The following is a 13,247-nucleotide window of genomic DNA, read 5'->3' as shown; positions in this document are numbered from 1 at the left end:
AGAATCAGGGAAGGTAAGTCTCTTTCATTTAGTCATATTTAGCATCCACCCTTTTTTACCTGCTTTTGTTCTTTTTGTTTCTTTCAAGTAACCGTTAGAAATTCATGTCAGATAAAAATGATTCACCAATAAGATGATGGTTTGAATGTTGAAATGGCAAAATGATATTTGCTAAAGGCATATGGATTTATGTGTGTAAGATGGATAATTCTCTTCGCAAGTATTCTCCAATCAAACGTATGAAATTGACTTCAACTGTTAGTGTAATCACCTTTGTTCAAAAAGGGAGTCATCTCGTTAATATGAAATGACTTTTGAATGTTAATCTAATTATTGTAATTAGCTTTTGATAATCAGATTGAGAGTCGTAGCTTATCCAAAACTGGTTCTTTAATCTTTAGAATATAAAAACACTCTTGTTTGATTAACTGATTGTCGTGACATCAGTCAAACAGTAGAAGCTCGTAAGCTCATTTTGGTACAACTGATATTATTATTATTATTATTATTATAGGTGATGTGGTGTTTGCACATTAGCCAATCATTTACATTCACATGTAACCAATGTTAAATTATTGTGAATAAAAGAAAAGGAAAAGAAAAATAGGCACAACTCACACGCAATAGAGAGACAGGCGTCAAAACCAATTAAAAGCTAAAGGGGGGCATGGGTATGTATTTCTTTGAAAAAAGGAAAGGGATAGTAGTAATAATAATATGTGGAGTAGAAGAAGAAAATCAGAATTAGAATCATGGTGGCTAACGGGAGCAGGAGAAGGAGGATTGGGATGGGTGACGTACACCTTGGCTATCATAACCCTATTCTCTCTCTGCCAATTTCAATTCTTCTTCTTTTTCTTCTTCTTCTTCTTCTTCTACAGGAGGACCTCGAGGAGATTATTATTATAATTATTATTATTATTATTATCATTCACAAACAACAACTACTCCTCTTCCGTTACATCCTCATCATCATCCCAACAACAACAACAACAATACGGGTTTGTCAGTCAGTCCGTTCATTTATTTTAAGAATTAATTCATAATATGATGCTGATTAATTGTTTGTATGTTTATTTGTTTGTTATTCAAACCTAACTAACTAACTAACTCACTAATTGTTTGCTTTCAGAATCCCGATTGATTGATTGATTCATGTATGTATGTTTGTGCAGCAGCAGTGATGTGATTTCTGATTTGGATCTTAAGCTTCTAATAGACAATTTGGATGACAAAAACAGCAACAATTGGGAAACCTTTATCGACAAAAAAATGATTCCGTCTCTTGCTCTGTCAAGTGTTGAAAACCCAAGGTAGATAGATAGATAGATACCTTCCATTCCATTCCACTTTTAAATTCATTCTTAGATTCACTACTGGCTTTTTTAATTCAATACTATACTATACTTGCAGGATGGTGGTCTCTTAATGTATTTAAGTACAACAACATTTACTTACTGTTCTCGTGACACCCTCCGAGACTTCTACATGGATAACTTCTATAGAAAGGAGTGGGACAAGACCCTACTTGAGCATTACCAGTTGAAGATAGACGACACCAACGGGACTAAAATAGGACACATCATAAAAAAATTCCCTTTTTAACGCAAAGAGAGTATGTTCTAGCTTGGAGGATCTGGCAAGGAACAGATGGAACTTATTACTGTTATAGCACGGTATTCTTCTTTGTTTGGGGTTTATTCTTATGCATTTTGCTATTTACTTAAATCATCATCATCGTCTTCTTCTTCTTCTTCTTCTTAGGAATGTGATCATTCTTTAGCTCCAAGACAAAAGAAGTATGTACGGGCCGGTCTTTTTAGATCTGGCTAGAGAATCTGGGAAGGTAAGTCTCTTTTGTTTTGTCATATTTAACATCCACCCTTTTTTTACTTGCTTTTGTTCTTTTTGTTTCTTTCAAGTAGCTGGTAGAAATACATGTCAGATAAAAATGATTCACCAATAAGATGTTGGTTTGAATGTTGAAATGAAGAAAATGATATTTGCTAAAGGCATATGGAGTTATGTGTGTAAGTTGGATAATGCTCTTCGCAAGTATTCTCAAATCAAACGTATGCAATTGACTTCAACTGTTAATGCAATCACCTTTGTGGAAAAAGTGAGTCATCTCGGTAATATGAAATGACTTTTGAATGTTAATCTAATTATTGTAATCAACTTTAGATAATCAGATTGAGAGTAGTAGCTTATCCAAAACTAGTTCTTTAATCGTTAGAATATCCAAACACTCTAGTTTGATTAACGGATTGTCGTGACATCATTCAAACAGTAGAAGCACGTAAGCTCATTTTTGTACAACTGATATTATTATTATTATGATTATTATTATTATTATTATTATTATTATAGGTGATGTGGTGTTTACACATTAGCAAATCATTTACATTCACTTGTAACCAATGTTAAATTATTGTGAATAAAAGAAAAGGAAAAGACTAATAGGCACACCACACACGCAATAGAGAGACATGCAACAATACCAATCAAAAGCAAAAGGGGGCATGGGTATGTATTTCTTTGAAAAAAGGAAAGGATAGTAGTAATAATAATATGTGGAGCAGAAGATGAGAATCAGAATTAGAGCCATGGTGGCTGACGAGACGAGGAGGAGGAGGATTGGGATGGGTGATGTACACCTTGCCTGTCGTAACCCTAATCTCTCTCTGCCAATTTCAATTCTTCTTCTTCTTCTTCTTCTTCTACAGGAGGACTTGGAGGAGATTATTATTATTATTATTATTATTATTATTATTATTATTATTACTACTACTGGTGATGTGGTGTTTGCACATTAGCAAATCATTTACATTCACTTGTAACCAATGTTAAATTATTTTGAATAAAAGAAAAGGAAAAGAAAAATAGGCACACCACACACGCAATAGAGAGACAATCGACAAAACCAATTAAAAGCTAAAGGGGGCATGGGTATGTATTTCTTTGAAAAACGGAAAGGATAGTAGTAATAATAATATGTGGAGCAGAAGAAGAGAATCATAATTTGAATCATGGTGGCTAATGGGAGCAGGAGGAGGAGGATTGGGATGGGTGACGTACACCTTGGCTGTTGTAACCCTAATCTCTCTCTGCCAATTTCAATTCTTCTTCTTCTTCTTCTTCTTCTTCTTCTACAGGTGGACTTGGAAGAGATTATTATTATTGTTATTATTATTATTATTATTATTATTATCATCATCATCGTCAGCATCATCAGCATCATCATTCACAAACAACAACTACTCCTCTTCTATTATATCCTCATCATCATCCCAACAACAACAACAACAACACGGGTCAGTCAGTCCGTTCACTAATTGTTTGCTTTCAGAATCTCGATTAATTGATTGATTGAGTGATTCATGTATGCATGTTTATGTAGCAGCGGTGATGTGATTTTTGATTTGGATCATAAGTTTCTAATGGCAATTTGGATGACAACAACAACAACTGGGAAACCGTTGTCGATAAAAGAAATGATTCCCTCTCTTACACTGTCAAGTGCTGTCAACCCAAGGTAGATAGATAGAAAGATACCTTCCATTCCATTCCATTCCACTTTTATATTCATTCTTAGATTCACTACTTGCCTTTTCAATTCAATACTATACTATAATTGCATGATGGTGGTCCCTTAAAGTATTCAAGTACAACAACATTTAATCACTTTTCTCGTGACACCCTCCGAGAGTTCTACATGGATAACTTCTATAGAAAGGAGTGGGACAAGACCCTGATTGACCATCACCAGTTGTAGATAGACGACACCAACAGGACTAAAATTGGACACATCATAAGAAAATTCCCTCTTTTAATGCCAAGAGAGGACGTTCGAGCATGGAGGATCTGGCAGGAACAGATGGAACTTATTACTCTTATAGCAAGGTATTCTTCTTTGTTTGGGGTTTATTCTTATGCATTTTGATATTTACTTAAATCATCATCATCTTCTTCTTCTTCTTAGGAAGTTGATCATCCTTTAGCTCCAAGACAAAAGAAGTATGTGCGGGCCGGTCTTTTTATATCTGGCTGGAGAATCAGGGAGGTAAGTATATTTTGTTTTGTCATATTTAGCATCCACCCTTTTTTACCTGCTTTTGTTCTTTTGGTTTCTTTTAAGTTGCTGGTAGAAATGCGTGTCAGATAAAAATGGGTCACCAAGAAGATGCTGGTTTGAATGTTGAAATGGCAAAAATGATATTCGCCAAAGGAATATGGAGTTATGTGTATAAGATAGATAATTCTCTTCGCAAGTATTCTCCAATCAAACATATGCAATTGACTTCAACTGTTAGTGCAATCACCTTTGTTCAAAAAGTGAGTCATCTCGTTGATATGAAATACCATTTGAATGTTAATATAATTATTGTAATCAGCTTCTGATAATCAGATTGAGAGTAGTAGCTTATCCAAAACTGGATCTTTAACCAATAGAATATCCACACACTCTAGTTTGATTAACTTATTGTCGTAACATCAGTCAAACAATAGAACCAATCAAAAGAAAAACGGGGCATGGGTACGTATTTCTTTGAAAGAAGAAAAGGATAGTAGGAATAATAATATGTGGCGCAGAAGAAGAGAATTAGAATCATAATCATGGTGGCTGACTGGAGGAGGAGGAGGTGGATTCGGATGGGTGACGTACACCCTGACTATCTCTCGGCCAATTTCAGTTCTTCTTCTTCTTCTTCTTCTTCAGGAGAACTTGTAGGAGATTACTATTATTATTATTATTATTATTATTATTATTATTATTATCATTTACAAACAACAACAACACGGATCAGTCAGTCCGTTCGTTTATTTTTAGAATTAATTCATAATATGCTACTGCTTAATTGTTTGTTTGTTTGTTATTCAAGTCTAACTAACTAACTAACTAACCAATTGTTTGCTTTCAATTTATGTTTATGCAGGAGCAGTGATGTGATTTCTGATTTGGATCATAAGCTTCTAATGGACAATTTGAATGATGACAACAACAACTGGAAACCGTTGTCAACAAAAGAAATGATTCCCTATCTTACTCTGTCAAGTGTTGCCAACCCACGGTAGATAGATAGATAGATACCTTCCAATCCATTCCATTCCACTTTTATATTCATTCTTAGATTCACTACTTACTTTTTCAATTCAATACTATATTATACTTGTAGGATGGTGGTCCCTTAAAGTATTCAAGTACAACAACATTTATTAAGTGTTCTCATGACACCCTCCAATACTTCTACATGGATAACATCTATAGAAAGGAGTGGGACAAGACCCTGATTGACCATCACCTGTTGTAGATAGACGACACCAACATGACTAAAACTGGACACATCATAAAAAAAATTCCCTCTTTTAACGCCAAGAGAGCACGTTCTAGCATGGAGGATCTGGTAGGAACAGATGGAACTTATTACTATTATAGCAAGGTATTCTTCTTTTTTTGGGGTTTCTTATGCATTTTGATATTTACTTAAATCATCATCGTCTTCTTCTTCTTCTTAGGAAGGTGATCATCCTTTAGCTCCAAGACAAAAGAAGTATGTACGAGCCGGTCTTTTTATATCTGGCTGGAGAAGCAGGGAGGTAAGTATCTTTTGTTTAGTCATATTTAGCATCCACCCTTTTTTATCTGCTTTTGTTCTTTTGGTTTCTTTTAAGTAGCTGGTAGAAATCCATGTTAGATAAAAATGGTTCACCAAGAAGATGCTGGTTTGAATGTTGAAATGGAAAATATGATATATGCCAAAGGCATATGGAGTTCAACTTTATAAGATGGATAATTCTCTTCGCAAGTATTCTCCAATCAAACGTATGCAAGTGACTTCAACTGTTAGTGCAATCACCTTTGTTCAAAAAGTGAGTCATCTTCTTAAATATGAAATAACTTTTGAATGTTAATCTAATTATTGTAATCAGCTTTTGATAATCAGATTGAGAGTAGTAGCTTTTCCAAAACTGGTTCTTTAATCATTAGAATATCCAAACACTCTTGTTTGATTAACTTATTGACATCAGTCAAATAGTAGAAGCACATAAGCTCATTTTCGTACAACTGATATTACTATTATTGTTATTGTTATTGTTGTTGTTGTTATTATTATTATTGTTATGCATTTTTCTATTTTCTTAAATCATCATCGTCTTCTTCTTCTTCTTAGGAATGTGATCATCCTTTAGCTCCAAGACAAAAGAAGTATGTATGGGTCAACCCTTTTATATCTGGCTGGAGAATCAGGGAAGGTAAGTCTGATTTGTTTAGTCATATTTAGCAACCACCCTTTTTTACCTTCTTTTGTCCTCTGGTTTCTTTTAAGTAGCTGGTAGAAATGCATGTCAGACAAAAATGGTTCACCAAGAAGATGTTGGTTTGAATGTTGAAATGGCAAAAGTGATATTTGCCAAAGCCATATGGTGTTATGTGTGTAAGATGGAAAATGCTCTTCGCAAGTATTCTCCAATCAAACGTATGCAATTGACTTCAACTGTTAGTGCAATCACCTTTGTTCAAAAAGTGAGTTATCTTGTTAATATGAAATGACTTTTGAATGTTAATCTAATTATTGTAATCAGCTTTTGATAATCAGAATGAGAGTAGCAGCTTATCCAAAACTGGTTCTTTAATCATTAGAATATCCAAACACTTTAGTTTGATTAACTGATTGTCGTGACCTTAGTCAAATAGTAGAAGATCATAAGCTCATTTTGGTACAACTGGTATTATTATTATTGTTAATGTTATTATTATAATTATTATTATAGGTGAAGTGGTGTTTACGCATTAGCAAATAATTTTCATTCACTTGTAACCAATGTTAAATCGTTGTAAATAAAAGAAAAGGAAAATAAAAATAGGCACACCACACACACAATAGAGAGACAGGCGACAAAACCAATCAAAAGAAAAGGGGGCATGGGTATGTATTTCTTGGAAAGAAGGAAAGGATAGTAGTAATAATAATATGTGGAGAAAAAGAAGAGAATCAGAATCATGGTGGCTGACGAGAGGAGGAGAAGGACTGGGATGTGACGTACACCCTGGCTGTCGTAACCCTAATCTCTCTCTGCCAATTTCAATTCTTCTTCTTCTTCTTCTTTTTCTTCTTCTTCTTCTTCTTCTTCTTCTTCTTCTTCTTCTTCTACAGGAAGACTTGGAGGAGATTATTATTATTATTATTATTACAAATAACTATTATTATTATTATGATTATTGTTCTTATTGTTATTATTCACAAACAACAACTACTCCTCTTCCGTTACATCCTCATCATCATCCGAACAACAACAACAACACAGGTCAGTCAGTCAGCCCGCTCATTTATTTTTAGAATTAATTCATTATATGTTGCTGCTTAATTGTTTGTTATTCAAACCTAACTAACTAATTGTTTGCTTTCAAAATCCCGGTTGATTGATTGATTGATTCGTGTATGCATGTTTATGCAGTAACAGTGATTTGATTTTTGATTTGGATCTTAAGATTCTAATGGACAATACAGATGATGACAACAAAAACAATTGGAAAACCGTTGTTGACATAAGAGATGATTCCCTCTCTTACTTTGTCAAGTGTTGCAAACCCAAGGTAGAAAGATAGAAAGATACCTTTCATTCCATTCCATTCCATTCCACTTTTATATTCATTCTTAGATTCACTAGTTGCTTTTTAAATTCAATACGATATGATACTTGTAGGATGGTGGTCCTTTAAAGTGTTGAAGTACAACAACATTTAATCACTGTTCTCGTGACACCCTCCGAGACTTCTACATGGATAACATCTATAGAAAGGAGTGGGACAAGACCCTGATTGACCATCACCTGTTGTAGATAGACGACACCAACATGGATAACATCTATAGCAAGGTATTCTTCTTTGTTTGGGGTTGATTCTTATGCATTTTGGTATTTACTTAAATCATCATCGTCTTCTTCTTCTTCTTAGGAATGTGATCATCCTTTAGCTCCAAGACAAAAGAAGTATGTACGGGTCGGTCTTTTAAGATCTGGATGGAGAATAAGGGAAGGTAAGTCTCTTTTGTTTAGTCATATTTAGCATCCACACTTTTTTTACCTGCTTTTGTTCTTTTGGTTTCTTTCAAGTAGCTTGTAGAAAGGCATGTTAGATAAAAATGGTTCACCAAGAAGATGTTGGTTTGAGTGTTAAAATGGCAAAAATGATATTTGCCAAAGGCGTATGGAGTTATGTGTGTAACATGGATATTGCTCTTCGCAAGTTTTCTCCAATCAAACGTATGCAATTGACTTCAACTGTTAGTGCAATCACCTTTGTTCAAAAAGTGAGTCATCTCGTTAATATGGAATGACTTTTGAATGTTAATCTAATTATTGTAATAAGCTTTTAAAAATCAGATTGAGAGTCGTAGCTTATCCAAAACTGGTTCTTTAATCTTTAGAATATAAAAACACTCTTGTTTGATTAACTGATTGTCGTGACATCAGTCAAACAGTAGAAGCTCGTAAGCTCATTTTGGTACAACTGATATTATTATTATTGATGTGTTGTAAAACACACTTGTTTTCGCCACTTTTTATCATCTTTTTATTGCTTAATTTTCTAATTTATAATGGTTTTTTCTTGTTTTAACATGATTTTACAAAGTTTATATCTTTCGTTGGTTGCGTGTTTTAAAGAGGAAAAGAAACGGGCTTTTGAAGACTTAAAAGGCCTTTTATAATCAATTTTGGAAGAACCAAGTTAAAGCCCGACTCGAGTCCATTTATGAGAAGTCTTGCATATGTTATATATTAATATAACACAAAAAAAAAAAACCCTAGCACCTTAAAAAAAAGAGATCCCGATCAGCCATCTAAGAAAAGGAGGAAGAAAATAATATATTTTCTTTTGGGGGTAAGTCAAAGATTAGGTACGGCTGGTAGAAGCTAGACATAAGAAAAAGAAGTAATTAGACTTCATATATGTGGCAATCCGCAGCAGCAACAAGGAGAAAAAATTAATATAAACCTAACTCTTCTTGATTGTTGTGATCGGCCAGATTCAAAGGAGAAAAGAAAAGAGTTTTGCAGCCATGTTCTGAAGTATTTTCCAAGTGTTTAAGCAGCCAAGGACAGCCATCAAAATCATAGTACATCTACATACACTTTGGTTTGATTTATGGTTTATATTTACATTGTTTTTGATCATAGAATTGGTTTATTTTACAATGGAGATAAGGATTAAGTTATTATTGATTATACTTGATTGTGGATTAAGTTTAGTTATGATTTGGTCGAGTATTATGGTTGTTATTTTAAGTGTTTGCTGCTGTCCAACAATTATGATTGGCTTAACTTCTTTGTTCTACCTAGGTTTGATGATTATTGTTCGGTTTTGATGAGTTAAATGGATTGTTTGATTAATATGACTTGAATTACTATTGAAAGTTTGGTTTAATGATGAATTAGGTTGAGTTTAATGGCTGCCATATTATTGATATTATCTCATAATCTCGTGCTTCGATTAATTGAATTGATTTTGATTGATAGTTGCATGTTCAAGTCTTTACTTTGGGTTTAGAGTTTGTTTGCGGTAGGTACAACCGTAGGGTTTTGTTGAGATTGTTAATTGATATAATTCAGCGAGTAAGCACCTTCTTAGAACCGCGAGGTAATAGGAAGTAAAGTCGTCTCATAGCTTTTGCTTGTTAGGATTAGGATTGCGCGAGAGCGGGTTCGTTTCTTGTCGAGTTTGGGTTCGTGAGCGATTAGTTGGTCTAGTTTATGTTAAACCAAATTGTTCCTCTATCCTTGGTTGCGTAGTATTCGTTTCCATTAGGGTCGTGTGTCGGTGAGTCCGAGAGGAGAGTCGACATTAGAACAACTTAGCATTAGTTTCCCGGTTTGTTCTTGAAATCAATTAAGTGTAAGTTAGGGTTTGTTAGTGAGACCAAGACGTGATCTAGCTTTCTTGAGTGAATCTTAGTTGTGTCATCTTCAGATACCGGTGTCGTGATATCATTCAATTTATTAGCTTGTTAGACCTTCAATTTAATTCTTACCTAGCTAGACGTTTTCTCCATTGTCAGATATGTCTCTAAATTAGGAAAGTTTTGTTTGTCAGTTCCGTCAGTCGAGTTAATTAATTTCGTTAAAGTAATTTAGTACAAATAGTTTAATTTATTAAAAACCAACTAAATAATATTATTCTTAGGATGGCCTTGTCTTAGGTTTAGTAATCATAGGCGTTCTCACGTGTCTTTATGTTCGATACCCAGACTTCTTAATTCTATACTACTTGTGACCGGTACACTTGTCAGTTGTGTGTGGTGTTATTAGGAGTTTCCTTTTTAAATTTAAAGCTTAGTTGTGAGTCACATAGAAATAGCACTCATTAGACACACATTAAGTTTTTGGCGCCGTTTCTGGGGACACGGTTTGAGGCGTATTGAGAACGACTCGAGTTAGGACGTACCTTGCTTGCTACTTTTTTTTTTCTTTTTCTTTGTTTGTTAGTTAAAATAGTTTAGCTAATTTTAGTTTCTTTTGTTTATTTAATAGTTGTATGCGACTTACTCGACCGCCTGAAGCTGAGGGATTTTATGAACCTGAGTGAGAGTTTCGTGAGAGACATCGTACCAGACCGTCTTCCAGTTCTTCTTCGTCGTTTGTTGGTAATACATACTCTTCTCCCACTTTTTCTGAACCCGTCGTTAGGGATAGGATTACGGTCGACGCACCACATAGGAGTACAGTTGCAGACCGGGCCCGTCCGGTAAATGTGGGCAAGATATCCAGTATTGCTCCACCAGCCATCACTGTTAACACGAACTAGCAGATTCCATCGAACATTCTTAACACCATCTCACATTCTGCTCAATTTCACTGGTTGTTCCACGAAAACACACATTCTCATCTCACTCGCATTGCACGTATTTGCGAGACTTTTCATCTTGACGGAGTATCCGAAGACACCATCGAACTCCACGTTTTTCCATTCTTACTCGTTGATCATGCGAGTTTCTGGCTTTAGTCCCTCCCACAAGGATCCATAGCTACTTGGGCCGCCATGCAGACCCAGTTTCTTGAGAAATACGATCCTCCGGCTTAGGCCGCTCATTCTTTCCAGTTGGAGGACACCGATAGTTTCTACGAGGCATGGGAGAGGTTCAAAAATCTACTTGCTTTATGTCCGAACCATGGCCTGCAAGACCGACAATTGTTGAGAATTTCAATAACATAGTGACATACGCGACATAGAGTATGCTTGACATGGCGGCAGGAGGAAATTTGTTGACGACGACGGGTTAGCCATGAGTGGATACCAACGACCACCCTCCAAGAGCACCAAGACCATCGACTCCCTATCACCCGGAATGCATTCGGCCGACACGAGCATCTCATTTGCGGCACAGGTTGAGGCGTTAGCGAAGATTGTGAACGACTTGAAGGTGAAGAGTAAGTTGTGCGAGATTTGTATAAGAGGGCATGATACTCTTCAGTGCCCCGTAGGTTTCCAGGAGGAGGCAATAGACTTTGTTAATAATCTGAACGGAAATCAAAATTTTTTTAATTCTTATAATTTGGGATGGAGAGGCAATTAAAATTCCAATTGGAGGAACATAAATCATTCCAGCTTCTAGCAGTGTTAGAGTCTATCCCAGGGTTCCTATGAGGGAGCGAGTAGTGGAGAGAAGAAGCCCACTTTGGAGGAGATGATGGCATAACAGACACAGATGCTGTCACAGCTCATGACTTGAGAGGATTCCCGTCACAAATAGACCCAAAAGAAATTTCGGGGCACAAGTCATTCATGAGAAATTAGGGAGCGTCAATTCAAAATATCGAGTGGCAGATGGGGAAATAGCAAGTTTTCTGAATGAGAGGTCGCTAGGAACACTTCCGAGCAATACCAAGCATAACCCGAAGGGATTCGCAAAGGCTGTGACGACGAGGAGTGGTGCAGGGGCGCGTAGCGAGCCCGTGATTCAGGAGGCGATGAGTGGAGTCATTAAGGAGCCTGCAGTCGATGGAGGGAAGCAGGTGTATGAGGAGATTTATATGGCGTCTCCGCCGACCAAGGTGCATTAGTGGCGCAGCCAGGAAGTACAGCACAAGCCGAGGACCAACAATTACCCAGCACACTAGCGAGAGTCTATAAACCTAGAGTTCTATACCCCGAGAGACTCCGCAGGGATAGAGACGAGGAGCAGAACTCCAAATTCTTTGATCTTTTGAAGCAGCTTCACCTTAGCATTCCATTCCTTGAGGCACTCACTCAAATGCCGATATATGCAAAGTTCCTTATGGATATTCTTTCGAATAAGGAGAAGTTAGCTGAGGTCTCTTCCATCCCATTGAGTGCTAGTTGCTCTGCAGTCTTGCAGAGAAAGTTACCAGAGAAGATTTCCGATCCTGGGAGTTTCATGATTCCCTGCATCTTGAGTGATGATACGGTGGTTTATGCGCTGGCGGATCTTGGTGCCAGTATTAATCTCATGCCGTGTTCTGTGTATCGCAAGTTGGGTTTAGGCGAGTCGAGGCCTACCAGGATGAGTATCCAGCTTGCTGATCGTTCTGTGAAATACCCCAGAGGGGTGGTTGAGAGCATGCTTGTTCGAGTCGACAAGTTCATCTTCTCGGTGGACTTTGTCATCTTGGACATGAATGATGATGATAGTGTCCCACTTATTTTAGGCCGACCATTCCTTGCCATTGTGCAGGCGTTGATCGAAGTTTACGAGGGTAAGTTTATTTTTAGAGTTGGGGATGAGAACATCACCTTTGACACTCGATAGTCACTGAAAACACCTCAAGTCTATTGATGACTCCTTATACTTCATCGATACCATCATGGAACATGTTGGAGAGTTTTCAGCGAGATATGTGGAGCCTCTGCCTCCGACACCCAGATTCTCGATTGGGAGATTCTGGAGATTGAGATAGTTGCCATGACCCATCATTCCTTGGATGGCGACACCGAGTCACATGTCCCAGAATCTGGCGCGTTTTCTGGAATCGTACGAGACGATCCAATGGACCGACCTTCCGTCGAGAGCCCTCCTTCTTCCTTAGAGCTTAAAGATTTGCCAGCCCATCTAGAGTATGCGGTTTTAAAAGAAGAGAGGAAGCTACCTGTTATTATTGCATCTGCTTTGACGGAGGTTGAGAAAAGGAAGTTGTTGAGGGTGCTACGAGAGCAGAAAGAGGCTATTGCATGGAAGATTATTGATATTAAGGGTATCAACCCTTCGTTTTGCCTCATAAAATCCTCATGG

The 13,247-nt window shown here is 36.7% G+C and overlaps 1 pseudogene; it reads left to right on the top strand.

Annotated features, from left to right (window-relative positions):
- The first annotated feature begins 1,801 nt into the window (after positions 1-1,801).
- Positions 1,802-7,731, top strand: LOC143596232 (uncharacterized; annotated as a pseudogene).
- Positions 7,732-13,247: the final 5,516 nt, after the last annotated feature.

The sequence above is a fragment of the Bidens hawaiensis genome, unplaced genomic scaffold, assembly GCF_021521415.1.
Source record: "Bidens hawaiensis isolate Kalapana, Puna unplaced genomic scaffold, B.hawaiensis_p1.1 tig00046174_1, whole genome shotgun sequence".
Classification (NCBI taxonomy): domain Eukaryota; kingdom Viridiplantae; phylum Streptophyta; class Magnoliopsida; order Asterales; family Asteraceae; genus Bidens; species Bidens hawaiensis.
The sequence above is the reverse complement of the archived record's forward strand: the minus strand, read 5'-3'. Positions and strand labels throughout refer to the sequence as shown.